Source organism: Perca flavescens, chromosome 7 (assembly GCF_004354835.1).
Source record: "Perca flavescens isolate YP-PL-M2 chromosome 7, PFLA_1.0, whole genome shotgun sequence".
NCBI lineage: Eukaryota > Metazoa > Chordata > Actinopteri > Perciformes > Percidae > Perca > Perca flavescens.
The window spans coordinates 18,772,950-18,787,820 of NC_041337.1; the positions used below are offsets into that span (position 1 = coordinate 18,772,950).

Here is a 14,871-nt window from a genome sequence, read left to right on the forward strand (position 1 = left end):
AGTCCCTCAGCCCTGGCCTCCCAGAGGAAACATGCCTGACTGCCGCGCTGCTACAGACAGCATGTGTCCCTGAATTTATGATGGCGACTTTTTGTCGGCCTTTCACGTTAAAAGTCATCTTGGGTTTCCCAGTCTAGCTGTATGTGTGGCGAGCGTTAATCCATTAACATTCAGAGCAGACACGTACACAGCCTGGCTTTCTGCCAGTCCTGAGCCCTGACAGTCTTTGACCCACCGCTGACAACAACATTCTCCTGCTCCTGCCCCTGCCCCTGCTCCAAGCCATAGCCAGCCTCCACATAATACAGCGCCATAAACTATCTAATGTTACACTGTATATGAACGGGAAGTATAATATGCCTAAGGTCCAATATGCAAGGCTTATAACCAAGTGAGAAGAGTCCAGCTGTTGGCAGAGTAGGGCAAAAAAAAATCACATCTGTCTACAGAACTCTACACATCTCACATTTTAATCATATGGATGTCAAATGAACATGAAGTTTCAGTCCTTTCTATTTCCATCATGGATTAGAGTTCAGAGGGCCATGAAATCCCTAGGATTTTCTGTAGTAGTATTTATTTCAACAGGAGATGTTGAAGTTAATATCAAGTGATCCACAAGGAATAGCTCTGGCAGAACTTATAATGCTGCAAGGCTTGCCCAGGCCTCAGAATAGAGAGCTTTCAACTACATGAGCTGGTCTGCTGCTGGAGGTGGCTCCTGGACTGATTATAATTTTAGTGGCTTATAAAGCCTTGATAAATACTTTATAAAGCCACGTTGCATAACAAATCTAACACATAAAAGAAGGCATAGATGTTACTCCACACTGAATAAAGGGGCTCTTGACAGGTTCTTGAATAGGTTTTATAATTCAATATTACAACCACCATCTTTGTAAAGGCCCTGTCATCTCCCGAGGCCCACAGGATATATACGTTAAACACACATTTAAGTGCTCACAGTCCAGTCCATTACACTGATTAGCAGTAAACACATTTGTAATAAAACTTAGTGAAATAGAGGAGGATGGTCTGTGTGCTGATTCATGGTAGAATCTTGGTGAAATATAAAGTGTCTGAGGTGTCATACTTCTGAGGGCGCAGGAGTGATACAGGGCTTTACTTACCGGATCCGTAACACATACGAGCCAATTTATCCAAACAGCTCATGTCTAAACATTGAGTCCTTCATCTCAAATGTTGGCCAGAAATAAACCAAGGCAAAGCGATGTGACAGGGGTCCAGTAAACGTGAGAGAATCTGGGAGGCAGAGCAGACCAAACAGATGTCTTTCCACAACATAGACACCTCCTACTTCTATCCCCTTGTTCTCTGTTGCTATCTATCCCCCACTTTACCTGACTGTCCATTTGTCTAATTCCCTTTCTCTTCTAATTTAGCTGTGCTTCACATTACACAAGCATTGTTGCAAGGTTTAATGGTCCATTTTAGCACAGTTTTCATTATTTCTTTTACCAGGCATCTGTTATTAGAGGAAGAAGAGCAGGATGAAGAAGAAAGGGTGGATCATGTGTTTCCACTTTTGACCTCTCCACTGTGGCATGTACACACCTGGTTCAGTTTAGAATGCTGTTTCTGTGGAATAGCTGACGGCAAAGCGGCTGGTGGTTTCATTAGTGGAGAGGAGGTCTAAATGTTTGCACTAAAGATTCTCTCTAAAAGGTTTTTCTGTGTGCGTTCTGAATTTTAAGTACAATGCAAAAAAATCTGTTGTCTTGAGTATCCAAGTTAAAACCTGAAGAAAATGGTTTCACCTTTAGGCAGCAATCCAAGAGAAATATCCTTTGATAATTTTTGTTAGCAAGGCTGCATTACTTCAAAATGTCATCTTTAAAAGGCATATTTTAGGCCCAACTATGTGAAAATGTATGTCAGATGTGTTGCCTTGATGACTTAAAGGGCAAAGCACGGCCACCTCAGACTCTAAGCTGCTCATCTGTTTCCTATTGGAGGAAGTGATTCTGGCAGGAAACAAGGGCAGTAGATGAAGCAGACTGGGATAGAAGGACGGTAAAAAAGAGAGTAAAAGAGTAGAGAAACAGGAAATGGCAGTGTGACCCACTGGGTTCACTTACCACCTCGCTAGAACCCCCTGGCCACAGCCAACCTACTGGGCCAGCATTTTCCATCACCTGCTGATTCTTGTTCCCCCACATAAATCCAGGTGCTCCTGAATAAAGCTCTCTTTCTCTACAAGCCACAGGGAGCCGGAGGGGAGGCTGCAAGCTGGAGGGGCGGTGCTGCTACAACAGAGAAGCTCTGCCTCCTTGTGAGAACATGTTATGGGAAAAAAGTGCTCCAAATAAGGCTAAGCTAAAAGAGGTAGAGAGCTGGGGATTTCCAACCCCCTAGTTAGTTCAAAGCTCCATTCCTTCATTTTATTAATTCTGTCTTCTAATTAAAAGAAGCTGGACCATTCAATATAAAGTTGCTGCATCTTTTTATTACTGTTTGCTACCTGCGTGAGATTAATATAAACCTAGTCCACTGGGAGGGAGACTCCAAGCCCTCCCCAGCTCCTCACTGCCCCCTGGCATCCTGAATGGGCGCTGCAGAGCTGATAAACCCTAGAAATCATTCCCGACTTCAGCCAGAGCTCTTTACAGTACCTTCAGCGCTCCCTGGTGATGGATTAATGCACTGTTGTTGTCATTTTATTGCCATTTTATTGCCCTGGTGCAATTTACCAGGCTTTATGTGCCTCCACTGTCCGGCGGAGCAACGCGCAAGCGCATGAGGCCATCATTTTTAGACAAAGGCCACCGCTCACCCGATCACTGCGCATGCGTACCACACAACCACCACTCAACACTGGACACACACACACACACACACACACACACACACACACACACACACACACACACACAAAATCTAAATCAAAAACACGCTTCATTCAAACACGAATGGGGTACTATTCGAACGAGCAGATGAGAGCATCAGTAGTGAATCTTTCAGCTGGCTGATGGACTAGATACATGCACTGCTGCTGTTTTCCACTCTCACCACTGGAGGGCAACATCACTCAGCCCGACTGCAGCTGCAGCCCGAAGCAACCATACGCAGTCCTCAAATGCTATTGTGTATTAGAATATTCATGCGCTTCTGTTGGAATCTGGACCGTGCTCGGGGTCTACAACATTTTGTTTTCTTGTAATTTGTTTTCACGCATAAGGGATATGGCAATGTCCTGAGTTTGCCACGAATCCTAATGCATTTTGCTTCGTTTCTGGGCGAGGCCAGCTTCATTTTCACGAGAGAATAGTAACATTTATAGTACCGATTTTTTGACATTTTAAATATTCTGCAATGATAATAAAGCTATTCATCTTTGAACAACCCCCATTTAACGATTAGCAAAACAGATTTGTTATTACACAGTTTAAGTGAACACACACACACACACACACACACACACACACACACACACACACACACACACACACATGCTGCTGCTGCTGATCTGAGGTCGTTGTTGCAACATGTGGAGAAGTTTTTGTCAAATCTCTTGCCAAACTATTATCTCACTCATGCAGTAGGAAAACAGCCTCATACCCATAGCCAAGTCCTTTGGTTGGAAAAAAAAAACATTGCATCCAGTCTTTATAGTGATATAATGCATGATATTTTAACAGTAGTCTATAATTTTAAATCTATGTTAATTACAATAAACACAAATAAATGCATTCTTTGGTTATTTTAATTGTTACGTTATGTATGATTGACACAGAAAGTTATCTTGTAGTACATTTTAAATGACTGTTTGAGACTAAATGAACACAGAGGTACAGTATATGGGTCTAACTATGAGGAGACATATCAAGTGATCATGGCGGGGAGCAACCACCAGAGGGAGCACAGATGCTGCTAAATCCAAGGGAGTTACCTGACAATTAAACACCACAAGGCTGGAACCATAAACATTGAAGAGATACATCATTGTTCGTACCCATTCTACAAATAATTACCACTGCAGATGCATATCTGCAGCTGCTATGAAATTATTTCAACATCAAACAACTTCAACAACTCCCATCCCTGCCTTGAAATTTATTTCATGTCTCATGTTGCCTGTTTGGTTTAGGGGCGTATGTGGAAGTATGCCTGTGTGTATATTTCTTTCACTTGCAGTGTAAAGTACAATCTTTGCAAGGACCTGTAACCTCAGAGTCTCTTACACCCTGAGAGGTACTGATCCATCACTCTTAATGGAAGAGGATAAGTTTCAGCCAGTGAAAGAGAGAACAGACAAAGGCAGGACGATTTATGGCAGACATAGAAGTGGAACTCCTGGCTGTGGGCCTTGATCTGAGCTGGGTTGCGGCTAGGCTAGGCTACGCCCTGGGCCAGGGTCATTCACATGCTCACACACATGACTCCAGGCCCAGAGAACTTCAAGCCCTGCACCACATCCCCAAATCTAGACCTTTCTCCTAAGCTTTTGAAGTTCCCCTGCCCCCTTCTTCTGGACTAGCTTTTGCACTTCTATCTTCTACAGTGAGTGGTGAGCTCTGGGTGGTGAAAAATGGAGTGAAGACCTGTTACATGTTAGCTTAGGAGATAGCCAAGGTGTAAATTATGTGGTAGTCGCTGGCCAGCCTTATTTATGAGAGGCTTGTCAGGTGTTTAGGTGTTGGAGTGAGATGTGTGGCTTAAACCGCTTACTTCGCTGTAAATCAGGTCATGCAGGCCACGTCTGTTTGGATGGTATGTGTTTACGTGTGTTTTGCTGGGGGACTATATGTGAGGCCTGGTTGTGATACTGTCAAGGCATGGGTGTTACTGCTGTGTAAATAGGAAGGCATGTGCATGGCTTTGTAGGTCTGTTTTTTCTGGAGGCCATTACGGCCGATACAGATGGGCTGAAATATTAGCTATAGTTATAGAGTTTTTATGCTGCTTTTTATAGATCCCCTCAAAACCTACACCTGCCATCAGCAGTCTACATTATGAACATGAAACCCACTCAATACTTTTCCTGTTTCTTTTGTGATGTCGCTGTCTGTCTTTATCACAGACATATCATGTAGAGGTGGATAGCTGTGAATGTAGCCCATCTAAGGACATCAGGTATCACTCAGCAGGTAGTTAGAGCTGTCACTGGATGATGGATACTGGCTCTCAGACAGAGGAACTGCAGCAAACAGGTTGCATAGACCCTGTATTTGTTACCATTATTCCCCCACAAGGTGCCTGCCTATAGTGTGAGCCATATCCCCCCACTTCTGTTCGCCCTATTGTGCGTCCTCTGGCTCAGCCTTGTCTCAGCACAGCACAATGACCGGGACTCGGCTGGAGCGATTTGTTCCCCCCAAGTGGGAGAGCGTCAGTCCTTCAAGTGAGACCAAAGGGAAAAGGGAGTGGAGAGTGGAGGAGAGATGAGCTGAGTTAAGGTTGAAGGGGGTTAAGAACATGAGACAGAAAACTGATAGAGATCGAAGGGATAAAATGAAGGGGTGGAGAGGAGGAGAACGAGGGAGAGGAAGGGGGACAGAGGATGATGTGCTGGAGGCAGGTACATCTGCATTCTCTCCAAACACAGCATCAGACTGTCTTGGGTGTCTCTATCCCAGCAGCACTCAGTGGCAGATTTATGGTTTCTCTTTGTGCATGTATGTCTATGCATGAGTGTGTAGGAGCAGTATGAATAAATTGAGAGTGAGAGACACAAGGTACAAGAGAAAGAGTGTATGTGAGTAGAGGCGAAGGGCAGCAAGCAAATAGCAGCCATGTTGCATTCCATCGATATCACAGTCCCACATACACCCCCCAAATCTCTGACATATTTCATCTGTCATCTCTCCCTTTATCCTTCCCTTCTTTCCTCTCCTCTCCCTCTCTGTCTCATCACCCTGCTCTTCACTTTGCGCTCTTGGCCCTTCCATTGCTCTGCTGGGTCCCAGGCTGTAAAGCCCTCTCAGGGGAAAGGGTGTAAATCTGTCTCCCCGTCTCAGGAGATTTCCTGGGGCTCAGCAGACTCAACAAAGCCTTGCCGATGCAGGACCAAATGTTTCACACGCACAACACACACACACACACACACACACACACACACACACAGTAATGTATAGACCTAGAAAAAACGGGTGCACATTATACATACATTGCATTAGTGCATACATTCACTCACACATGCATGCTTGGCCTTGTTTGGAAGCTCCTGTAAAAACAAAACAGGTATGCCTCTTCCTTGTCTAGCCAAGTGACTGGGAAACCAGTGCTTGTGTGTGTGTGTGTGTGTGTGTGTGTGTGTGTGTGTGTGTGTGTGTGTGTGTGTGTGTGTGTGTGTCCACAGGAGACCCTACCCCCAAACCTTTTGTCCAGAGGGGCTGTCCAGACAAGCTTGTTGTCTCTCTTTATTTGCTCTTTTCCCCCCTTCTCTTCTCTTTTCTTCACTTCCTTCTCTGCTTTATTGCACTTGATTCTAAGCGCGTCCATTCCTGAGATGGCTCAGATAGCAGCTGAAGCTAAATTGCCCATCATAAAGCATCTGCAATAGCAATGGAGCTCTCGGGGTGGGACTGCTGCAAAGGGGTACAAGGCGGTTAGGGCTCACTATAAAAATAGAAGGTCCTCTTTTTAATCTTGAAATGTGGAATATGAACTCTGTTTCAACATCCACAAATCATAAGGCCCTTCCTTAAACATTAAACGATTCTGTTGCATGATCGATTTCCTGAGTGCCTCCTAAATCAGTTTTATGCATATAATTTTCAGGAACATTTGGCTATTTGAGTGTGTGGGTTTTGGAGAAAAGTGACTGAAAATCAAAAGTAAAATGATCTAATGGTATTTCGGGACGCCAAAATGCTTCTGCATGATACTACTAATTACTCACACAAGACAGGCTAGTTAGAGTGAGATGCTATGATTTATGGGGGAGTCATATATTTGGCTGTGCTATGTTCCTGTCAAATGGTTGACAGATAGATGACTGCTGGGCTGTAATTGGCCTTCCTGTTTGTATCTGTTCTCATGTAACAACAAACACTTCCCAGCCTTGACTGTAGAGGGTGCACATGTGAAAGTGCAGCCTTGTGTCAGCGTGACAACAACAGATTACAGGAAGAAGAAACTAAGGAGAAAGGAAGGATGAGGAAGTACAGTAAATGGTTATGTGGGAAAGACATAAGAAAGGTTATTGGAGTGCAATACAGGTAAGGCAAACTTGTGTGTCTGTGGGGGGGGGGTGGGGTGTGTGTGTGTGTGTGTGTGTGTGTGTGGGGGGGGAGAGAGAGAGAGAGAGAGAGAGAGAGCAGGTCAGATCAGTTATGTTCCTGCAGGGCTCTGTATTGACTCATCTCTGAAACAGAGAAACTGTTTGTGGCATTTGTAGCGAGAAATGTCTCATCATCCAGCCAAAATAATCCCCCGAGCTGCCAAATTAATCTCAGCTGTGGCCAAAAGATAGATAGATAGATAGATAGAGACACAGAGGTGTAGTGTATTCAAGTGGGGGGAATCCCTGACTGCTTTATAGTGCTGTCTACACTTAGTTATCAAAGCTGTAGTGTTATTTATCTGGAACTGACTGAGAAGGTGAAGAATTCCAGGGGACCACAGGAGCAAGACAGGGCCAGCAGCCTGCTTGGCAGGAGCCCCGGTCTGATCATCATCTACTGAAGGAGTGACGCCCCTCACTCCTGCCTCCTCCTGCCTCCCAGCTAGCCTTGCCTTATGACAGATGAGCCCAATGACAGCAGGACGCAACAACCTGCAATTGAACATTCCCCTGCAATCTGTCAATGTCCATGGTGGCGTTTCACTCTCAGGAAAACACACAGGGACACACGCACCTTCACACACACCCTCACATTAAGTCATTCCACAAGTATTAGAAGAATCATGGCCCGAAACGCCTCCTCATACTTACCAAATGCCTTAGATACCTGTTGCAGGTGTCCTTTGAGGTTTGTGGGGTGGTGTGCATGCCTTGCTCTTGTCCACATGGGATTCATTCTCTCATTTCAAAATTAGCTCTCTGGTGGGAACAAGTTGCATTGTACAGTATATTAGCTGGTCCTCCTTTTGTGTTTGCTGGATTTCAGCTGGAGCCGCGGTTCTCTGCTTTGGCCACAGGGTGTCACCTTGCTTACAAAGAGCAGATGGCTTTAAGCATGAAAGGGGCTTTATTTTCCGCTTTGGTGGCAGTGCTGTGGTGTATCACGGCAAAATGAAATAGGAAAAATCATAATAGGACATAAATGTGTTTGCCACATACAGGGCTTAATGAAGTCAGCCTTGCCAGTACATTAGGAACAAAGGCAGCAGAGAGAAAGGCATTGAAGGACAGCTTACAAACAGTTCCAAAATAAAAAGGGAGATAAAGTATGAATGGTGAGCTTCCTCAATGAAAAGCAGTTCATCGGTTGTCAAAGTGGAGATTTATTTTCCAAGCAACTGGCTTTTTATGGTCAAGCTCCTCCACACTGGCGAACAGCAGTGCATTGTAATATGGCATGTAAAGAATGGGATTCGATAGAAGCAGTCCTCCATTTGTCATATTTAAGGGGATAGAATAATGACCATTGGATGCCTTGTGCTTGAATCGCTCAAGCTGGTTTATTTTTGTATGCAAAATGGAGGATGAAGACGAATGGACTTCATACATGACTTTGCACAGTCCAAGCTATCATATCATGTCATATAACTTAAACCAATAGCTGGTAGCTTATCATTATCCTAAGCCTGGAGCGGTAGCTAGTGCTTTGCTATGTTTCAGTGGAAATTATAAAACTATCTGGCTGTCTTCACTTGGTTGTTGCAAACTAATGATCGCTTGGCTTCTCAGCCATAAAAGCATGGTTCAAAATTAATTGTTTCAATCAATCAATTGGTCAATTTCATAGCCATCAAGCTTTGCCCAAGATCATGTGCATTCTCTACCCTTCTCCTTCAGGATGAGCCTGGAGAATGCCAGATGATTTATAGCCTCTGTGTGTGCTGCATACATATACAAATACTATACACACATGCTGACAAGCATACACACTCAAGAGGCAAACACATACAAACATGCACATAGACACGCACGTTTGCACATATGCACACATTCCAAGTGGATGACACACAGCAGGGGGCTGATCACGGAAGGAAGGAAGATAAGCAGAGGGAACTCTCCTCAGTGTATTCTAAGCATGCGGGTGACACATGCCTTTTGAGCTAAACATAGCACATGAAACACGACCAGCAGTCATAGATAGACTCTACAAATTATGTATTGTGTCCAACTTTCTACATGCATGCATTAAGTGTGCAAATGTAACCTATGTGCATTGCATGCATACAAACACATGCACATGCACACACACACACACACACATGTATGCATGCCTGCGCATACATGCACATATATACATAGACTGGGAGCCAAGTGCAGAGGCTTGTTGTTAGCATGTTGTTCCTGTGCTGTGGCTTGTGGGCCTGTCTGCAGGGCTGATCGATGATCTTTTACTGCTTCCCCAGGATTATCGGTCGAGTTCACCGGGAGGGGAAGGCAATTCATCAGAGCACAGCGGAGAGAGGGAGAGCGGAGAGGGGACAGAGAGAAAGGGAGAGAGGGATGGAGGGAGAGAGAGAGAGGCGTGGGGGGCGTCAGTATGAAAATGGAAGGAAAGATAGGAGAAGGCAGGTGGGAGGAAAAACAGAGGGAGAGGAGAGAGGGAAGGAGACTGAGAGAATAAGGAGAGTGTGCAGATGTGCTCAAGATACCGCATCACCTGGAAATGTATGGAAAAGATAGAGGAGCAGACATAGATGAATATCACCAGATAAAACAATAGAGTGTTAGGGCAACCTCAGATTGAACCCTCTGTATACTATATATTCAACATCAAACAAATATATGACAGTACATGGTGGACATGGTTGGAGGAGTGCTGTTTTTATTGCAGTCAGGTGTTGTGTTTTGCATTTTGATTCATTTATTTGACAGCTGAAGAAAAAATGTCTGTCATTTGCATCTACACTCTTACAGATGGCAAGGTAGCATCTCCAGAATTATGTTCTCTTGCTGCTGTGGAAACCCTCAATAGTCTATAATCATATATAATATTACACCTTGATTTAAATTGGCAACATATAATATGTCAAATATAATTACAATTGTCATAGGTCACATGCAAAACACATATGGAACCTCAAAGTAAATTCTGAGACACATATCACACATTTCATCTTTTCTTGGCAGACTTTGCCTGATTAATATGTTCTGCAACAGGCAACCATCACACCAGACCGGAACACCTGCAGACAAAAAATCTACTGTTAGCTCAGCTCCCACAGGTCTCAACTATGTGAGCCCACATTGTAACACATTTTACAGTGGCCATAACACACGTGTTCCAGCTCATTCAGCTCACAGAATGGAAGGAGCAAAAAAATGGAGAAGTGATTCAGCATCAACAGCTATACCTTCAGTGAGAGACAGATTATGAGGGGACATAAAGACACAGATGAAGTCTGAAACTGTCTTTCCCTTTTCAGGGAGAAGGGCAACACAACCAGTCCACTTCTCCACAGAAGTACATTATGACTAATCACATTAGTGACTAATAACAGCAATGAGAATCCAAGGATCACTTACACTGCATAGAGAGTATTGATTTGTCCTATATAAACTTTGTATGTGTTATGTGTTGTATAAGAATATAATTTAAAATTCTGTTTCTGAATGTCTTTAAATGTTCTTTCTTTTGTAAGTGTCTTTTACAAATGACACTCCATCCCAATTCCTCTCCTTTTTGTTGCGTCTCTATCTCACTCTTCACAGATAGACAACTTCTCTCTCTCTCTCTCTCTCTCTCTCTCTCTCTCTCTCTCCATTGATGGATGGACAGATCATGTATATCCAATCTAGCAGTGCTCTTGATGCGGTTAGGGGCTGTGACAAGTCTCCAGGCGGGGGAACCGAGTGGAGCAGAGCGGAGGAACGGGGTGACGAAGAGGACACGACATCTGGAGAACATGCAGGAAAAAAAAGATGCAGCAGAGAGAGCTACTGTGTAAGTGTCTGCATAGCACCCTGAGCGTGTGTGTGTGAATGTGTGTGTGGAAACAAACATACACCCTCTGCCATGCCCTCTCTGCTACTGTGTGGGTCTCTGGTTGAGCTTCCTGACTGACTGGCTCCTGCACTACACACCAGCCCATGATAATGACAAAGATGGACGAAAATTATATAGTTACGTCTGATAGCGCTGACATATTGCGTGTATCAGATGGAATAGGCAGTCTTAGAGTCTCTCTTCCATATAGCTTCTGTATGGACCACAGAGTGTCAAGGATGGAGATTGATTGTATGGTTGGCTGTTGACATTCACTCATACCCGAGTTTCAGGGTGCTGTTGCAAACATTAGCCACTAGGGGGTAATGTTATCTTCACAGCATTCAAAGGAGCCACTGTGCTCTCCAATGAAACTGTGGTGCTTATCTCAGGCAGTAGTGGGTGATTTCCTAGTTTATATTGGCAGCAGGGTTGATGATAATGTATGATCACAGGTTTTTAACATTGCAGGTGGTGGTGGTGGTATGTGTCTGTAGGTGGGGTTCATGAATCCTTTTTCTTTCTTGATCATTTAAAGATTTTACCAAACCAATGTGCGAGGCCACGCACACTGGAATTAAATACTATTTCAAAAATAATTCAATGCACAGGTTCAGGTAAAACCAGTTTAATTAAAACCACATTTCATCGTTGAGTGGAAAAAAGTAGAAGGATGTGAAATCTTTGCTTTGGGAAATTGCGGCTGACAAATGCTGATGAACAACTGCATACTTTAAAAGGCCCCTAGGTATCAAAAGCATACAACTCTTGAAGGTGAGGAAGTTGTATTCTGAGCTAACCTAAGACTGTCTGACCTTTCAGAAGCAGAGAGGTCAGGGGTCAACTCACTTGACCCCCCCCCACCCCTTTACCCTCGACCATATCAACCCCTTTGACTACATACTAAACATTAAACACCCTTCACACATACCTTTACTCTCCCTAGACGGATTGTACACAGTTAAGGAGAGAAACCCTTTCTCTTGTGCCCCCAACACACGCACACAATCAATACACCAAAACGTGGAAGTGATTGTGAATCCATCCCCCATCTCAAACTGTATGTCTCCTTCCCATGTCCCCTGCACCTCAAACCCCCTCAGCTTAACATGCACCCATAAGACAATACACAACACTAAAATTATGGAACAAAAACAAAGTCCAACACAATCAACATTCCACCTCCATTTTAAAGACAATGGGCAAAACAGCAGCCATTTTCTAAAATGCGGAATTGCCACCCACACCCCCACCTCTTGATAGTAATCAAATTTGGTCTCATCTTTTCATTTTCTCATCTCTCCTCCCCATCTGTGTGGTGTAACTCCTCTCTTTCTCATTCTCTCCCTCATCATCCCTCACTGTCACACGGCAGCTCTGAGCCATTGACCTCCGACCCCCAGGCAGGTTCACCAGCGGGTCAGGAGCCTGGCGGGGGGAGACGGGGAGAAAGGAGGGGTGGAAGGTCTGTTATTGGGGGATGCCAGCTTCCTCCTTTGGCCATGGATACAGCCTTCACTGCTGCTGCCATAGCAACTGGACGAGACGGCAGAGAGAGCAGACTGCAGAGAGCTGCTGGGATGGAGCTCTCTCTTCTGTGATCTGGCTGTAACCTCCATGGGCACTCGCACATGTTCACACACACAGTCACACACACATGCACACATAATGACAAACTGGCACACAGACACAATCCCCATACGTGTTTGCAAAATCTAATCAAATTTCTTATTTGGACTGCCAGGCTGTGCTGGAAAATACTTTTTCAAGTTACAAGATTGATGGGCATTCCATGTTGGCTGCAATTAATTGCTGCATAATTAGACTTACAAGTTATTTATTGAAGCAATTTGGAGAATACAAGAGCCTGGGGATATATAAAAACCATTTGATCACAAGCCACATACACTTAAAAAATGTCCTCTTACAAGTATTATTTGGATAGAAATTAGCAATACAATCTCACCCCAAAATGTTTCCCATGTTAATAAAGTGATAAATGATAATAAATCTGGACTAAAGTGAGTGATGTGCTGGAAGCCTCACGAGGTCAAATAAAGGTGAGAGCAAGCGATACAGATATTCAAAATAATACGGGAGATAGTGTTTTGAGTGTTTCGTGCACATTTTTGCTGCATGCAGGTGTGTGAAGCTCTGAACCAGCATGCTTAGCTTGGAGAGCCTCAGGGGTTAGGCCTCAGTCCAGGTGGTGTCCCACTACAAACAGAGATGTTGCTGATTAACTATCTCTCATATGATCTATCTAATCACAAACTTTCTATATTTCTCTTTTGTGTTTTTGTTTTTTCAGTTGCTTCTGCTGTCTTTTCTGTTGATCTTTCTGTTGTTTCATGTAGTCCACTTTATTTAAGTTTTTCATTTTTATTCCTTTAAACATTCATTTCCTTTTCTTTATCTGGCTTTTACGCTAAGCGCTCTCTTCGGTCTCTTCCTGTCTCATTTTTGTCTTGCCTCACTCTTGTCTCTCATTGCTCAAACAAATATGATAAATGAGGCTATCGGTGTCTCTCAAGAATGAGCTGTGAGGGCCTTTGATGTTTGACAGCTTTAATGATGTATCTTGATGAATGGATGTACAGTAATTTTCACTTCATGTGACACTGTTTTGCTATTGTGCACATTGTTTTTTTGGTGCTGTGAATGACTACTACTATTGAACTGTGTGTGTTTTTTCTCCCATTTTTCTTGACTTGTATTCCTATGTCTTGCATGTTTGGTGACAATGTCAGTGCACTTGAGCTAACAAGCTTATCTCAAGTGTTTCAAGAGGCTCTTATCAGCTCTCTTTGTAATAACGGGATCAACTACTTTTAGTGGAACATACACATTCGCTGGCTGTGAACACCCACACACCCAAATCGGCATGCAAGTTATTGTAGCATGAGAAAGAAGAAATAATAAAAAAATATGTAAGAAATGTAATGTTTATTGATAATGTAACACTTGACACAAATGAAATACATTTAACTAATTTCCAAATGTATTATGTAGCTTTGCTCCTGCAGAGATGATCCTGCATCATTAATTGGTTTTGGTGTGCGGTTCAGCCGTGGCCTGGCATGTTAAATATTCTTGGATTTGGCCCAGTGGCTAAATTCCAAACTCCATGTGAATCAGGCAACTCAGGTTTATTCTGCTCTGTTTGCTGTTCCCTGACTTCACCAATAGGTGGAGCTATGTACATGAAACAGACGATGAGGTTGCTATGGTCAAATGCCCTCAAGCAGCAGGAATAGCTAATCAAATTGCCAGTGTGTCTGTGTCAATTACAGGGGGTCAACTTCATAAGAGGAATAGGCCCAAATCATATTTGCACCTGTATTCTCCTAGCAGTTCCTGAACCAGAAGCAGAATAGATACAGAGAGAAGCCTCTTAGTATGGCAGTCAGATATTTAGGCTGATAATGATATGGAAATGATGGTTTTCATAAGCACACGTTCTTATGAGATATTAGCCCTTCTTTAAATTCTACAGATAAAGACTCCGTGAAGCTGCCTTGAGGGATGAGCTTTGCCATTTGTAGATCTTGGTGAGATGAATAGGGAGTGAGGCTGATACTCTAACAGTGCTGAGCCACTATCTTATCACTTCCTTTTATCAGACTGATAAAGTAAATGACTTTGCTATAGGTGTGCAACTCTTCAAATTCATTATGAGCCTGCTCAGCCTGGTGACTATCGACATGACTGGGAGTGTGTGATGAATGCAGGGCTGTCTGCTGAGATGCGTGTGTAGTCCATGGTCGTGACACACTCCAATGGGAGACTGATAGGAGATGAA

At 43.7% G+C, this 14,871-nt stretch overlaps 1 long non-coding RNA gene across 1 annotated transcript; it reads left to right on the forward strand.

Moving 5' to 3' along the window:
• The first annotated feature begins 7,035 nt into the window (after window positions 1-7,035).
• On the forward strand, window positions 7,036-14,007 carry LOC114559191 (uncharacterized). Its single transcript, XR_003693032.1, has 3 exons — window positions 7,036-7,181; window positions 10,796-11,027; window positions 12,445-14,007. It is a non-coding gene; the product is annotated as an uncharacterized LOC114559191 (long non-coding RNA).
• The last annotated feature ends 864 nt before the right edge of the window (window positions 14,008-14,871 follow it).